The 17,845-nt window shown below is 42.8% G+C and overlaps 1 long non-coding RNA gene across 1 annotated transcript in view; it reads right to left on the bottom strand.

Annotated features, from left to right (window-relative positions):
• Positions 1 to 3,426: 3,426 nt before the first annotated feature.
• Positions 3,427 to 17,845, bottom strand: part of LOC116376538 (uncharacterized) — a 17,125-nt gene continuing 2,706 nt past the window's right edge. Inside the window, exon 2 of the long non-coding RNA XR_004211966.1 lies at positions 3,427 to 3,945. This is a non-coding gene — a long non-coding RNA (uncharacterized LOC116376538). The remainder of the gene's footprint in view (positions 3,946 to 17,845) is intronic.

Here is a 17,845-nt window from a genome sequence, read left to right as displayed (position 1 = left end):
AGGCTATAAACCATTCTTATTTCTAAACCAGTTTTAGTGATATGATGCTGCCTTTTGCATAAACTGAAACCCCAGAAAGTGTTTTCACAACACTCTCTTAAAAACACCAATATTTAGGTTGAGTGTTTCAGAACACTTCATTTCGGTGTATTAAAACACTTACATTGGTATTATTTGCGAACACCCTCCAAACACCAGATCTCAGTTTACTGCCTGCCCTCAAGGACATCTACAGCACCCGGTATCACAGGAAGGCCAAGAAGATTATCAAGGATCTCAGTCACCCGAGCCACGGCATGTTCACCCTGCTACCATCTAGAAGGTGCAGACAGTACAGGTGCATCAAGGCTATGACCGAGAGAATGAAAAACAACTTCTATCTCCAGGTCATCAGACTGTTAAATAGTCACCACTAGCTGGCCTCCACCCTGAACTTAGTCACTGTTACTAGCCGGCTACCACCCTATACTCTACCCTGCACCTTAGAGACTGCAGCCTGTGTACAGTGTCTTTGAACACTGGTTTATTCCACAACCATGCTGTTTTGAGACTTTCTTATTTCACAGTGTAGTTTCACACAGCAGCTCTCCCCAATCTTTGCAAAGACTCCACAATGGGGAAGAGACAAATAAAGCATTTACCATAATCTCAAAAGGTGAAATTATATACAATTAACACTACTATATTTGGCATTAGCCATACTCTAAATCCCACACTTTAACACTTTCAATTAATTTAGTTTGAACAGATTTTTGCTGCTTGTCACATTGGCCGTGTGGTTGATGCTGTCAGTTAGAGATGGTGTATTTCTCCCTGCCCCCATTATCTATCATCTCTGTTTCTCTGCAGCCCCACCACATCCTGTCCAGTTTAGAGACAGAGACTCTCACTACACGACTCCATAAAGAGAAATAAACATAATTTATCATACTCCTTGTATCTTCAATCAATCCAATTGAATTAGAAAAACCTTTTTACATCAGAAGATGTCATAAAGTGCTAATACAGAAACCTTAAAATGATCTCATTAGCATTTAATCCAACTAAGATGCCATTGATGAGCTCGTGGTTGTGTATTTCACAGCAAGAGGAAGTGAGTTTAAAAACGGAACAAATCTCAAACACTAAGACCCCGTCTCTCTTGACCTGCTATCTGTGCATGGTAACCACACTTTCCAGTTCCGACTACGCCTTACAAGCCGTTATTACCACACGATTCAAGTACTTTTTTTTTCCAATGGCTAATGCATTTTTTATTATCATGATTGTCTCCACATAGCAATGTTTCCTACTGCACTCTGTATTGCCTTACTGATAGGGCTGTCTATCTGACGAGATGCTTAAGAACTCTAAAATCACACTTGTGAAAAACAAAATGCCTCCAGCTGTCCACTACTGTAAATAAAAACACAAAATATATAACGCATTCATGAATTAAATTAGCCAACATGTTGCGGTTCATCTGAAGAAGGTGCACATGGGCCTATTTATATAATGAACATGAAATCGGAGGGCAGAACTGATTAAATATTAAAGCATTAGACCTCATTAGACAAAAGTTACACTTAAATCCAAACTGGTAGGAGATTGTAAGAGTACATGGACATAATGGCTAGATCAGTTTTCAAGCTGTTCAAACATTCATAGGTGACCGGCAGGGTAAAATAATATGAGCAGTGGTTATAGAGGGTGCAACCGGTCAACACCTTAGGAGTAAATGTCTGTCGGCTTTTCATAGCCGAGCATTTAGAGGTCAAGACAGCAAGTGTGTGTGTGTGTGTGAGTGTGAGTGAGTGAGAGACAGAGTGAGAGAGGATCGAAACACACACAAACACACACAGTAACACGTGTTAATGAGTTCCCGAAAGTCGATCTGTTATCCATCGATTAGTTTAATTGCCCCGGCTGCTGTAGGTGTGAAAATCCCCCATATTTCCAATGTACATGGGGCGGCAGCGTAGCCTAGTGCTTAGAGCGTTGGACTAGTAACCGGAAGGTTGCAAGTTCAAATCCCTGAGCTGACAAGGTACAAATCTGTCATTCTGCCCCTGAGCAGGCAGTTAACCCACTGTTCCTAGGCCGTCATTGAAAATAAGAATTTGTTCTTAACTGACTTACCTAGTCAAATAAAGGTAAAATAAAATAAAAATTCAATGCTTAAGTACTCTAAAGTTTTACACAGTATCTTTTCATCATCTTTTTTGCTTTCGTTAAAATAATAATAAAAAAGACTTCCAAAATGTTTATTTCAACTACTGTACAGTACATCTATACTACCTTTTAGTTGCACTTCCCCCCAGTTCCACCACCACAGGTAAAACCTTGCTGAGGTGATCAATGTATTTGTTGCATTGTTTTATCGTCAGTTTCTTGCTTGTAGGCTTGGAAGAGTTAAACATTTTTCACAGTAAAGTAGGCTAATGAATGCAACAAATTGTTGCTTACTGGAACACCAAAAGCCATCCAATTGATATAACAGGATTTGAAGCAATAGCCTACCCACGTGTGGTCAACTATTTCAGCACCGTTTCGTGCTGCTCTGAGACAAGCATGCGGACTGGTCTTTTTTTATTTCACCCTGAAACTTTGTTTGGGTATTGGTTAGCTTGCAATTGTGGGGTGGAAATGTTAGGATTATTTTTGCTCTTAGTAGCCTAATCCCAACCGTTCACGTTGTACATTACCATATTTCCCTAACGGAAACACTGAGGGTTTTGTTTTTTGGTGGAAGAGAGGTGGACCAAAATGCAGCGTGATTGTTATTCATGTTTTTTAATGAAGAAAACTATACATGAATAAACTAACAAAACAATAAATGTGAGAAAACCTAAAACAGCCTATCTGGTGACAACAAACACAAAGACAGGAACAATCACCCACAAAACACTCAAAGAATATGGCTGCCTAAATATGGTTCCCAATCAGAGACAACGATAAACACCTGCCTCTGATTGAGAACCACTCCAGACAGCCATAGACTTACCTAGAAAACCCCACTAAGCCACAATCCCAATACGTACGAAAAAAAACAAGACACAACACACCACATACAAAACCCATGTCACACCCTGGCCTGACCAAATTAATAAAGAAAACACAAAATACTAAGACCAGGGCGTGACATACAGCCAATATTAAAAACTGTCAAATGCTTCTCAAAGATGCCCTCTGCACTAACTAGCATTACTGGCAAAAATGGCTGACACCGAAATAACGTGCCATTGAATTCTGCGGTAGCCCGCAAGGTGTGCTGTAGTATGACGCAACTTTTTTTTAAAGAACCGCTGTAGCTGATATGGCTGACTTGGTTAAACAAACGTGGTTTCTACTGACAATTGAGATGTAAAACTATGGCATAAGGGAATGGCGAGCGGATAAGAGGCAATCCATAATTTCTATTGTAACGGAGATGCTGTGAGTCGAGAAGCAGGTGCAGGTGAAATGTTTAATAAAACAATAAACATGAAACGAGAACATCACAGTGGCGAAAAGCATTGGAACAATAGTGACTGTGGACAAACGTAAGAGAGGGACAGATGAATGTGAAGTAATGAGGAAGGTCATGGAGTCCAGGTGTGAATCATAATGATAAACAGGTGTGCGTAATGATGAATCCCAGGAACGGTGGTTAGCAGTCAGGCAATGTCGAACGCCGGAGTGGAGGAGCAGGACTAGACGTGACAGTAACCCCCCCCCTGACGTGTTCCGGGCGGCAAAGGTGGAAATCATGGATGATGTTGGGATCCAGAATATCCTCAACCGGAACCCAACACCGCTCGTATGGGCCATACCCCTCCCAGTCCACCAGGTACTGGAGCCGACCCCCACAACGCCGGGAGTCCAGTAGGGATCTGATAAAATATCCCTGACTCCCCTCGATGTCCAGGGGGATTGGGGGGGATGTCGTGGGGGATAGCATCGGCAAGGGGACCAGGAACCACCAGCCTGAGGAGACATATGAAAAGTGGGTGAGATGCGATAGTGACTGGGAAGCTATAATCTATACGTTGACCCTCCGGAGAACCTTGAACAGCCCCACAAACCGGGGGCTCAGTTTCTCTGTCGAGCAGGCAGAGTGGGAACAAGTTCTCATTTACAACTGCGACCTGGCCAAGATAAAGCAAAGCAGTGCGACACAAACAACAACACAGAGATACACATGGAATAAACAAACATAGTCAATAAGACAATAGAAAAAGTCTATATACAATGTGTGCAAATGAGGTAGGATAAGGGAGGTAAGGCAATAAATAGGCCATAGTGGCGAGATAATAAAAATATAGCAATTAAACACTGGAGTGATAGATGTGCAGATGATGAGCGTGCAAGTTGAGATACTGGGGTGCAAAGGAGAAAAATAAATCAAATAACAGTATGGGGATGAGGTAGTTGGTAGTTGATGACCGCAGCAGCTTTCCAATCTTTGGGGATCTCAGATGATACGAAAGAGAGGTTGAACAGGCTAGTAATAGGGGTTGCAACAATTTTAGAATAGATTTTAGATAATTTTAGAAAGAGAGGGTCCAGATTGTCTAGCCCGGCTGATTTGTAGGTGTTCAGATTTTGCCGTTCTTTCAGAACATCAGCTATCTGGATTTGGGTGAAGGAGAAATGGGGGCGGCACAAGCTATTACTGTAAAGAAATACAGTATGTTAGAGTCATTTTTACAGGAGGCTTACGAATAACAGTTAATAACTGTATTTTTCATCATTTGACACATAATGCAGTGCAATCTATAGCATTAATGCTGTAAAACACATGCATGTTATTATACTGTGCATAATACAGTGTTTTACTATTGAAATTACAGAAAAGTCTTACAGTATAACTAAATAGTTAGTTTACAAACGAATGTAAAAAAATGTACCTCATAGCAGTTTGTCAGACAGAAAACTCTCGCGAGCAGTCATCACCAGCCGTCTGCTTTCTTAGATACAGATAATGTGATTGGCAGACATGATCAGCAGCGATAGTACCATGGACAGTACACAATCTTTGATTGATTTACAGTTTAGTACTCAGCGGCATTGGCCTGTCCAGCTAGCGAATATAAAATTAAGTATTTGGAAATAATTGCAAGAATTGACATTGCCAACAAAAGTAAATGAGTTAAACAAATATACACCGCATTTAAAAAACAACCCCTCACTCCTTGTGAGGGGCTGGTTTTTACATGCATGCTGACTTTGGTTGCCAGCTGTTCAGTGTTTCCTCCGAACAGATTGATGCGGCTGGCTTACGGGTTAAGCAAGCATTGTGTCAAGAAGCAGTGCGGCTTGGCGGGGTCGTGTTTCGGAGGATGCATGGGTCTTGATCTTCTCCTCTCCCGAATCCATACGGGAGTTGCAGCGATGGGACAAGACTGTAACTACCAATTGGATATCTCGAAATTGGGCAGAAAAAGGCGTAAAACAATATATACAGTACAGTATATAAAAAATATTTAAAAAATATGGAAATAACATGCCAAAAAAAACCAGCTCCTCCCTCGATAGAGATCGATTGTCTCAAAAACTAAAGCAGGTACTGCATCTTGGTTTGGCCCACCACCTATGCCGGTTAGTGTGCGTCAGACACGGATCTACTAAAACAGTGATTTTGGCAGACAGCATAGGCAGAAGCTCTATAGAGATGAGATTAAATCAAAATGTCATCAAATAAAATAAATGGAATATACGCAACTGAAACATAAACCACAATAAGAGTTACAAAATAAAAAATTTAGAGGTGGAGAAATTGTTGTTTTCTCTAATGCAAGTCCTATTTGGTGAAAACTCTGGAAGTTTTAGTGAAGTACTATGACAAACTATGAGTAGACCTATTTTATTTGATACAGTGGAATGTATTCATAGCAGTGGTATTTCGCCTGCGTGTCAGACGGGGCTCCTGTACACAGAGAAGACTGTGTGGGTCTCCTTCTCAGTGGGGTCAAACCACAAGTAACATGTGACAGAAAAGCGCTGACCACACAATGTGACAGACTGATGGGAAAGGAAATTAGTCTGTGATCACAAGCAGAGACAGTTGCATATGTACAGTGGGGTCTGCAATTATTGGATACCTTGATAAAGGTTAGCAAAAAATATAATACACACCATTGGTGTGCATGGCCAAAGAACTCTATTTTAATGACATCTGACCATATCACTGCCTAGAGTTTGATAAATGCCAATGTCACTTGGATTGGAACCAGTACCTGAAAATAAATCTTGTTGGCCACACACAGCAGCGGTGGGTTTTGCCTATGAAAGAACAATGCATAACGCAGAAAATACCTCATCCCTACTGTAAAATATGGTGGTGGATCTTTGATGTTATGGGGCTATTTTGCTTCAACTGGTCCTGGGGCCCTTATTAAGGTCAACGGCATTGTGAACTTTACAGTACCAGGACATTTTAGCTCAAAAAACTAATTTGAACACAGGATACAGGTCCAATAAAGTGGCACTTCCTCTGCTTGGTCAAACAGTTGCATTTTTTTTTTTACCTGTCTGATTCACTTCTCTAAATGTTGAAAAAGCAGAAGTAACACATAAACACACACACACTCTCTAACAATGATTACCTGATTAGCTGGACTTCTCTGATGCCAGAAAGACTGCAAGCACAGACACAGTTAGTATGCAAAGATACACATGACTCCTGAGTGTTTGCAGAACCTTTCCTGGAGGTGAGCATCTGTGTATCTCTGTCAGTTAGTCACACCCTCCCTAGCCATATATTTACGTTCCTTTATCTGAAGAGTGTAAGTTGACATTCAGTACACAGCCCTCATGGCTACAACTGTTGGCTTTAGCTCTGTGTCAGTGGGTTAATGTGGTATTGAGTTGCACAGACCACCTGCGTTTGATACCAGGCCTGATCTCATTGCAACCAGTTTTGCCCATATGTTATGTTATGTTAAGCCACACAGCACATATAGTATATACTAATGCCTTTGTTATATTCATACAGTCTTTTACAGTATTTGCAAAGTCTGTGGACATTTGAAGCTTGGCGTCGTGGTTCCTCCCACTACCTTTAGGAAAGGTTCTAGATGTGTGTTGTGTTATCTGTTGAGTTACCTCTTGCAGAACAATGAGAGTAGACAAGAGAGCGTGTCTTGTCTTTTACCTCTGGCACAAAGTATCTAATAATGAAACGTATTACTATTTTATTATTTTAACTTTCGTTGCTTTTCTACCACTTTTCTCTCCCATCTCTCTGCCCCTCTTTCCCTGTCCTTTATAGCCTGTCCCTTTCCTACCTCCCTCCCTCTCCCTGTCGAGGAGGAGCAAAAAGGAAAACCAGAACTGGTCTCGCAGTGACAACATAAATCAATTGATGACACACTCCAGTCCTTCCTTAAAATAAGACTTTGAAACAATATGAACATATGTTAAGGGTATTATGGGAGAAATAAATGTTGCGCTTGTGCCATCATTTCAGGCTTCCTGTGTTGGTCATTTCCAGTCTTTCTCATGGGGTGGCAGGAAGCCCAGTGGTTAGAGTGTTGGACGAGTAACTGATTAGTTGCAAGATCAAATCCCTGAGCTGAAAAATCTGCAGTTCTGCCCCTGACCAAGGCAGTTAACCCACTGATCCTAGGCTGTCATTGAAAATAATAATTTGTTCTTAACTGACTTGCCTAGTTAAATAAAGATACAATAAAAATAGGGGCCTCAATGACATCCACTGATACAGACCAGTTCAATAGATATGCATTGAGTTAGTATCAGGATAATCTTTCTTGCCTTTTGTCCCAAATCCCAATGTGTAGGTTAAAACAAATGGAACGTATCTTTTAAACCAATTCACTACCGTGTTTACTATGCTACTGCTCAGCCAAAGCCTCTTCAGTATTGACTGTTCTGTTGTTTAAATGTCAGTTTTAGGTGCCTGCCCTGCCTGTATTTGTTAAAGCTGTTAATTGTTAAGCTTGTCAGTGGATAGCAGCTGTGTATAATATAAATATCAGGTGTTTGAGATAAACCCAACTACTCCTTCAAAGCAGTGGTGGTTAGGCTACAAAATGAAACAAAATGTCCATAGGTTTATTTTTCCTTTCACCATGTAGATTCTATTGAAACATTTCTGAGGGGTAGATATTGATGTCCATTTCGACTTAGAAAGGGATCTCGGGTGTCATTTTACTCTTCGCAAAATGCAGACATGATAAAGCGTAGTTCAGGTCTGGCTCCAAACCCATATTCATTATCCCCAGCACCATGACACCAGTGACTACATGTGAAAGGACACGTTTTAAACTCGGAGACACGTTCCAAAGAAGATCCTACAAGACATGCACACGTCATATAAGTGTTTACTGACTGACAACTTGTTTAAAGATAATATTTACCCTGGTTCATCTCAAACAGAGAAGGTGGATCTAGAGAGCACAAGACTGTCGGGTGGATCTAGAGAGCACAAGACTGTCGGGTGGATCTAGAGAGCACAAGATGGAACTGAAACCTTTCAAGACACAATCTGTAACTAGTTTTTCAGCCCAACGACATCTCCATCAGTTGGTTTTGCTCTGACGTTCATAGATGGAGCTATGGACATAATGAGTCCATGACACCTGTCACGCCCAGGTGTCGCTCATCTTCCCCATTATCCCCTGTGTATTTACACCTGTGTTCTCTGTTGCCAGTTCGTTTTGTTTCGTCATGCCTACCAGCGGTTTTCCCTCTGTTCCTGTCTCTTGATTGTTCCTCTTTTTCCCGGTTTTGAACTTTTCTGCCCACCCTGAGCCTGCCTGACATCCTGTACCTTTTCCCCACTACACTGGATTACTGACCTCTGCCTGACCTTACCCTGCCTGCCATCCTGTACCTTTGCCACACTACACTGGATTACTGACCTCTGCCTGACCTGACCCTGCCTGCCATCCTGTACCTTTGCCCCACTACTCTGTATTATCGACCCCTTGCCTGACCTGACCCTGCCTGCCATCCTGTACCTTTGCCCCACTACTCTGTATTATCGACCCCTGCCTGTCTTGACCGGTCATTTGTCTGCCCCATGTTTCTGTAATAAACATTGTTACTTCGACACAGTCTGCATTTGGGTCTTACCTGAAACGTCATCAGATCACAATTAAAGTTCTAAACATACAGTATTATGAGGAAAAACATTGTTGGTTTATAAAAATATTGTGAGGCATTCATAAGTTATATTGTCATTAATTGTGTCAATAATTGAATTGAGAATGAGAACAGCTGTACATATTTTTGATTGTCCCTTTACTGTACAATGCTTTCCGAAAGTATTCAGACCCCTTCCCATTTTCCACATTTTGTTACGTTACAGTCTTATTCTAAAATGGATTAAATGCATTTTAATGCATTTAAATGCATGCAACTACATCAATCCACACCCCATAATGATGAAGCAAAAACTGATTTTTAGAAATGTTAGCAAAAAAACGGAAATATCACATTTACATAAGTATTCTAACCCTTTCTTATGAGACTCGAAATTGAGCTCAGGTGTATCCTGCTTCCATTGATCATCCTTGAAATGTTTCTACAATTTGATTGTAATTTCAATTGATTGGACAGGATTTGGAAAGACACATACCTGTCTGCTTAAGGTCCCACAGTTGACAGTTCATGTCAGAGCAAAAATCAAGCTATGATATCAAAGGAATCGTCCGTAGAGCTCCGAGACAGAACTGTGTTGAGGCACAGATCTGGGAAAGGGTACCAAAACATTTCTGCAGAATTGAAGGTCCCCAAGAATACAGGGGCCTACATCATTCTTAAATGGAAGAAGTTGGGAACCACCAAGACTCTTCGTAGAGCTGGCCGCCCGACCAAACTGACCAATCAGGGTAGAAGGGCCTTGGTCAGGGTGGTGACCAAGAACCCAATGGCCATTTTGACAGAGCTCCAGAGTTCCTCTGTGGAGATCGGAGAACCTTCCAGAAGGACTACCATCTCTGCAGCACTCCACCAATCAGGCCTTTATGGTAGAGTGGCCAGACGGAAGCCACTCCTCAGTAAAATGCATTTGACAGCCCACTTGGAGTTTGGCAAAGGCACCTATAGGACTCACAAACCATGAGAAACAAGGTTCTCTGGTCTGATGAAACCAAGATTGAACTCTTTGGCCTGGCTACCAAACATCACAACTGGAGGAAACCTGGCACCATCCTTACGGTGAAGCATGGTTGTGGCTGTGGGGATGTTTTTCAGCAGCAGGGAATGGAAGACTAGTCTGGATCGAAGAAAGAATGAACTGAGCAAAGTACAGAGAGATCCTTGATGAAAATCTGCTCTAGAGGGCTCAGGATCTCAGACTGGGGTGAAGGTTCACCTTCCAACAGAACAACGACCCAAAGCACACAGCCAAGACAACGCAGGAGTGGCTTCGAGACTGAATGTCCTTGAGTTGCCCAACGATTTCCAGGACTTGAACCCAACTAAACATCTCTAGAGATACCTGAAAATCGCTGTGCAGTGATGCTCCCCCTCCAACCTGACAGAGCTTGAGAGGATCTGCAGGGAAGAATAGGAGAAACTCCCCCAAAACAAGTATGCAAGCCTGTAGTATCATACCAAAGAAGAAGGCTGTAATCACAGGCAAAGGCACTTCAACAAAGTACTGAGGAAAGGGTCAGAAAACTTATGTAAATGTTATATTTCATTTTTTTACTTTGTCATTATGTGGTATTGTGTGTAGATTGATGAGGGGGAAAAAACGATTCAATCAATTTTAGAATAAGGCTGTTGCAGTGAATGTTTCAATTAGGGGACAGAGTGGTGCAGCGGTCTAAGGCACTGCATCACAGTGTTAGTGGTGTCACTACAGACCCGGGTTCAAACTGGCTTGCCTAGTTAAATAATTCTTAAATTGTTTTATTAAGATGCTGGTGTTGTCTATTTCTCAGCAAATGAAAGACAGTTTGAAAACGTAACACATCCCTCTGCCCCGTTAGTGCATGCCAACCACCCCTAATTCACAATTTCAAATTCCAGTCAAGCCCCTGCCCATCATTACCACATGGTGCCAGGTAACACATAAAGCACTTTGGAATGGTGTGGCTAATGTTTTTTATTGATCCAATATGGTGTGTCCCCTTATAACCCAAGACAGCAAGATAATAAATTCCATATAAAACACTCTTAGTAAAATATCAACCATATTGTCCATACAGTATTCCTGTAGTGACGTAGTCTTCTTTGACTTTGCATACGTGTTTTATTATATTCTCCTTTGACAGAGAACAGAGGCATGCTTTATCAGGTGAGGTTAGCTACAGTTAAACCTAATGTGATAAAGGCACAGCAAAACCAAGATGGAGGTGAAAATACACTGTGACCTACGACTCTTAAAGTCTGAGAAGGTCACATCCAGACCTAAAATAGAAATGAGGAATGGGGGTAAAGGAGATTGAGAGCATGGTTTGTGGCTTGAGCTGTATTGCGTAAGAGAAGCTGTACAGTGCTGGAGGAAGGTACCACATCGCTCCTATAAGCAAGTGAGAATGAGAGTGACTGACCCATATAGGCTACTGACTACAAAGAGAACAGACAGAGAAGCGATAACCATACGCTATGGTGAGAAAGAAGCTCATTTCTACATAGCATGCAATGCAATCGCACATGCACACATGCATATTCATGCAACCACAATACTATGGGGATGATGAAGAGTTTGATGGAATCCATGTGGGTTGACGTGTTCATTTTGATACATGTGTATTTGTAGTCTTATTTGAGCAACCAGAAGCATCTACCACACTCTCTCTCTCCATTTGTGCGTGTTGTTATAAGACTAACGTCAGGGGCTTATTCAAAGAACCTTGCAGATAGAACTGTGATGTACAGGAGATCAGAAGTCGTTTGTGTAGGCCTATATTCTGTAAAAGACATTCCTATCAGCTATGCTTCTGATCATATGTAAATAAAATGACCACACCACAGTCATAGAAAGGGACATGCAACTCTGATGGTAGCTGCAGAATGCTGGATAACTTTCAAATATAGTATTTTTTAATCCTGCATAGTGTTGAAAATATATAGAATCTGACAACTCAAACAATTATATTTCTACAAAGGCAATTTGTTTTTCAGTTATTTTCACCATGCAGTTCTGGACGTATTTATTCCATTTTCTTTTGTACTGCGTTGTTTTGTCTTGACACATTTCTAAAATGTTCCATTCTCTCACAATAGACATTAACATTCAGTTACCTTCATTGTAAATGTACACAATACCACAATATATCTGCTCCTTTTATTCTCTTTCCCCAATGCACTAGACGACCAGTTCTTATAGCCTTTAGCCGTACCTTTATCCTACTCCTCCTCTGTTCCTCTGGTGATGTAGAGGTTAACCCAGGCCCTGTAGCCCCCAGGTCCACTCCCATTTCTCAGGCGCTATCATTTGTTGACTTCTGTAACCGTAAAATACTTGGTTTCATGCATGTTAACATCAGAAGTATCCTCCCTAAGTTTGTTTTATTCACTGCTTTAGCACACTCCGCCAACTCTGATGTCCCAGCTGTGTCTGAATCCTGGCTTAGACAGGCCACCAAAAATTCAGAAATTTCCATCCCCAACTACAACATTTTCCGCCAAGATAGAATTGCCATAGGGGGTGGAGTTGCAAAAGGGGGTGTAGTTGCAATCTACTGCAGAGATAGCCTGCAAAGTTCTGTCATGCTATCCAGGTCTGTGCCTAAACAGTTCGAGCTTCTACTTTCAAAATTCCACCTTTTCAGAAATGAGTCTCTTTTATAAACCCCCCTCAGCCCCCAGCTGTGCCTTGGACACCACATGTGAATTAATTGCCCACCATTTATCATCAGAGTTTGTACTGTTAGGGGAACTAAACTGGGAAATGCTTAACGTCTGGCCATGCTTTCCACCTGGCTACCCCTACCCTGGTCAACAGCTCTGCACCCCCCACAGCAACTTGCCCAAGCCTCCCCCATTTCTCCTTCACCCAAATCAAGATAGCTGATGTTCTGAAACAGCTGCAAAATCTGGACCCCTACAAATCAGCTGGGCTAGACAATCTGGACCCTCTCTTTTTTATCCGCAGCAATTGTTGCAACCACTATAACTAGCCTGTTCAAACTCTCTTTTTTATCGTCTGAGATCCCTAAAGATTGGAACGCTACCGCGGTTATCCCCCTCTTCAAAGGGGGTGACACTCTAGACCCAAACTGTAACAGACCTATATCTATCCTACTCTGCCTTTCTAAAGTCTTCAAAAGCCAAGATAACAGATAGATCACCAACCATTTAGAATATCACCGTAATTTCTCCGCTATGCAATCTGGTTTCCGAGCTGGTCATGGGTGCACCTCAGCCATGCTCAAGGTCCTAAACGATATCATTATAGCCGCCATCAATAAAAGACAATACTGTGCAGCTGTCTTCATCGACCTGGCTAAGGCTTTAAACTCTGACAATCACCGCATTCTAATCGGCAGACTCAACAGCCTTAGTTTCTCAAATGACTGCCTCGCCTGGTTCACCAACTACTTCTCAGATTTTAACTGAACAGAGTTCAGTGTGTCAAATCGGAGGGCCTGTTATCCGGACCTCTGGCAGTCTCTACGGGGGTGCCACAGGGTTCAAATCTCGGGCCCATTCTTTTCTCTGTATACATCGATGATGTCGCTCTTGCTGCTGGTGATTCTCTGATCCACCTCTACGCAGATGACACCATTCTTTATACACCTGGCCCTTCTTTGGACACTGTGTTAACTAACCTCCAGATGAGCTTCAATTCCACACAACACTCCTTCCGTGGACTCCAACTGCTCTTAAATGCAAGTAAAACTAAATGCATGCTCTTCAACCGATCGCTGCCCGTACACGCCTGCCCTTCTAGCATCACTACTCTGGACGGTTCTGACTTAGAATATTTGGACAACTACAAATACCTATGTGTCTGGTTAGACTGTAAAATCTTCTTCCAGACTCACATTAAGCATCTTCAATCCAAAATTAAAACTAGAATCAGCATCCTATTTCGCAACAAAGTATCCTTCACTCATGCTGCCAAACATACCCTCTTAAAACTGACTATCCTACTGATCCTTGACTTTGGCGATGTCATTTACAAAATAGCCTCCAACACCCTACTCAGCAAATTGGATGTAGTCTATCACAGTGCCATCCGCTTTGCCACCAAAGCCCCATATACTACCCACCACTGCGACCTGTAGGCTTTCGTTGGCTGGCTCTTGCTTCATATTCGTCGCCAAACCCACTGGCTCCAGGTCATCTATAAGTCTTTGCTAGGTAAAGTCCCGCCTTATGTCATCTCACTGGTCACCATAGCAGCACCCACTCATAGCAGATGCTCCAGCAGATATATTTCACTGGTCAAAAGCTAACTCCTCTTCGGCCGCCTTTCCTTCCAGTTCGCTGCTGCCAATGACTGGAACGAATTGCAAAAATGACTGAAGCTGGAGTCTTCCCTCACTAACTTGAATCAGAATGAAAACGCTAGCTGATAATACTTTTCCTGAACGATTTGTTCTTCAAAAGCTGTTTGCGGTCTTGAAAAATGACAGTTAGCCCTGTCTTCCTGGTACTAATACCGGGGCAGGCATTCATTTCTTAAATTCTTTGATCGCCTGAAGCAAGAATGTGTCAAGGAATTTACAAAATGTTCAATCACACAAAGACTACTAAATTGAGCTGTGACTTAGGTCTATGATAGTGGGTTGAGAGTACTCGTACCCCGAGGTGTTGTGAGTTTTGGGTCTTGGTATCAGTTTTTGTGTTTGCTGAAAGCCAACTATTTTCTGCTCTGCTTGTGTAGCTAATTCTTCCTTGCCTGGGAAGGATTTGTGTCTGCTAAAATCCACTACTTTCTGCTCTGCTTGTGTAGCCCTGTGCTTCCTTGCTTGAGCAAGATGCCCAGTGGTAAGATTAAGTTCACAAAGGCAAACCAGCCGAGTTTGAACCTCCGGCCATAACCTAGGGCATGTAGTTTCACAATGCAAATTAAAGATACTCAGGAGTGCTGTCCTGTTTGTCCTAGGTAGAAACACGAGGCTTTGGCTCGTACCAATTTGTGTGACCATTGCCTCCGGCTGCGTTCAACTTCCATTGAGTGTTGGGCTGACTTTGTGAGAGAGATTGAGACTGCTGACAAAGGGTCTTCTGGTGAAGAGACCTCAGAAATTGTTAAAGATTTTGCCGATGAGCTAAAGGCAAGGTGTGATACCCCTCTTTCGGTCAAGCTGATGAAATTGTGTGCCGCTCTATGGGACTCCCAATCACAGCCAGATGTGATACAGTCTGGATTCAAACCAGAGTCTGAGATGCAGTGCCTTAGACTGCTGTGCCACTCGGGAGCCGTGTAGAGGGTATGGAGGAGGCGGGGCTTGTTTGCACAACGCTGATGGATGGAAAGCTGGCAAGTTACTTAGCTCAAGATGCTGACAATCTTAGTCTAATGCTTCTGAATAAACACTGTCGGTTCTCAAAGCATCAGCGGAACAAAGGGTACCAAGCTGCGGGAGTCGCTGACAGGTTGTTGAATGTGGTTAATATGCTATAGATGTATCAAATTGATTTGCTGCAAGAGTTTAACAAGAACATGGAGGTGGGGTTCTCATGGCCCGGGTAGTGACTGCAGCGTCATCGTGACCGAAGCATCCTTACTGAGATATGGAGTGCTACTCAGAAAGAGGGATTTGGTAAACAGCGCAAAGAATGCTGCATATTAATTCCCTAGAGATAGACAGTTTTGCTATAGCTGAGGTTTTTATTTCAGATGTTGGAGGACCAGTATGTGCTGGTAAGGTCTGTCATCAAGCAGGGGGATGTGGTCTCTCTTTCTCCTAAACCTGGCACGTTATCTGTTCTTAAGGAGCAGTGCAAATTTCCTGTCGCTCAGGGTGATGTATCTTCACAGATATCTCTATGGCATGGAGACTGCACCCCTCAGTGGTTGAGTTTCTTTGGTGGACATTTTGACGTTCTTGCAATAACTTTTTGTGTAGGGCCTTTCTTTTTCCACATTGAAGGTTTAAATGGCAGCCATTTTGGCGTGTCATGTAGGAATTGATGGCTTTACCCCGGGGTCTCAGCCTCTTGTGTGCAGTTCCTGAAAGACGTGCGTCAGCTCAGACCAGAGTCGAAGGCTATGGCACCAACCTGGGACCTGGCTTTGGTCCTGGACGCTCTATGTGAGCCTTATTGGACTGTGGCTCAGAAAATCCTTTCCTACAAGACTGCCCTGCTCATGTCCTTGGTGTCGGCCAAGCGTGTTCGGGATCTCCACGAGCTATCAGTACACCCTTCCTGTTTGGAGTTCGCACCTGGAAACTCCAAAATGATGTTACATCCTAATGCACCTTTTGCTCCCAATGTTATGCCTACTGTATGTCTTACAGGTCCCACTTTTCAAACTATTCCCTTTCTCATCTCCTCCATATGTGTGTGGCAGCTTCTTGGCTATTGTTCAGGGGCATGACGATTGGTGATAACTGTGCCTGCAGTGAATTGGGGTTCCACACATAGCTTTGTAAGGTTTTATAGCTTGGATTTATCTTCTCCCAGTGTTGCTCATAGTGTTAGGTAGCGTACAGGTTGTGCAGTCTGGTAACCCTTATCTGGGTTACCACAGTTCCCTGTGAGTTTGAGCCTTGTGCTGCCTTTAGGTGTGGTAGCACCTAATGTGCACATTATCAGGATTACCTCAGCTTTCTGTGGATTTGAGCCTTTGGTTGCCGTGGCAGCGTGCGAGTATATAGATTTCAGGTTACTGTAGATTTCCTGTGTGTTTGGGCCTCGGGCTGCCATGGTTCATCGACTCTAGTCGATGCTATGCAGCGCACTTGTGTGTTTCACCAAGTCATGACAAGTGTTCTAATGTTTTGGACTTGAGGTTCTGACATTTTAGATTCGCAAGGTGAGTATTGTTTTTGAAACCATGGGGTCTATGGAATTGGTCTATATGTGGCTCTGACAGTTCAGGCTTCTTGGGTAAGTATTAGTGAAAAAGGTGGCTTCTGTAACTAGGGCTGCACGATATAGGCAATTGCAATTTAACTTGCAATATATATCAAAACACTTGGATGAACTATTGGAATAATCGAAGTAGGATGATGTATATTTAGAAGCAAAGTGGAAAGCAGCATCATTCTTGTTTGCAACCATCCGTTGACTGCATTTGACATAACAGAACAGCATGCAAACGTATAGTAAATATTACAGCGAAGAGGAGGAATTGTACTGTTTGAGTGGCGGGGCCGGGCTTGTTGTGTGTGAAAAGCAGCCGCAAGAGGGGAAAAAACGGAGTAAAAAAAAAGAAAGGACGCGATACACAGCTGGGTGTCATTTCAAAATATTGCATGCCATATGGATATCTGAATTCAATTAATTGTGCAGCTGTAATCTCATTTGGAGCCGGTGGAACCTGTGTGTGCTTCGACTGCTCGGTGTGACCATTATCCCAGAAACACTTGACCCAATCCAATTTGCATACCTTCCCAACAGATACACAGATGATACAATCTCTATTGCACCCCACACTTCCCTTTCCCATCTGGAGAAAATGAACACCTACTTGAGAATGCTATTCATTGACTACAGCTCAGCGTTCAACACCGTAGTTCCCTCAAAGCTCATCACTAAGCTAAGGACCCTGGAACTAAACACCTCTCTCTGCAACTGAATAATGGACTTCCTGATGGGCCGCCCCCAGGTGGTAAGGGTAGGTAACAACACATCTGCCACGCTGATCCTCAACAATGGGGCCCCTCAGGGGTGGGTGCTCAGTCCCCTCCTGTACTCCCTGTTCACCCATGACTGCATGGCCCACACCATCATTACGTTTGCCGACGACACAACAGTGGCAGGCCTGATCACCGACAATGATGAGACA

This window comes from Oncorhynchus kisutch, linkage group LG12, assembly GCF_002021735.2.
Source record: "Oncorhynchus kisutch isolate 150728-3 linkage group LG12, Okis_V2, whole genome shotgun sequence".
Classification (NCBI taxonomy): Eukaryota; Metazoa; Chordata; class Actinopteri; order Salmoniformes; family Salmonidae; genus Oncorhynchus; species Oncorhynchus kisutch.
Note: the sequence above shows the minus strand (reverse complement) of the source record. Positions and strands in the feature narration are given on the sequence as shown.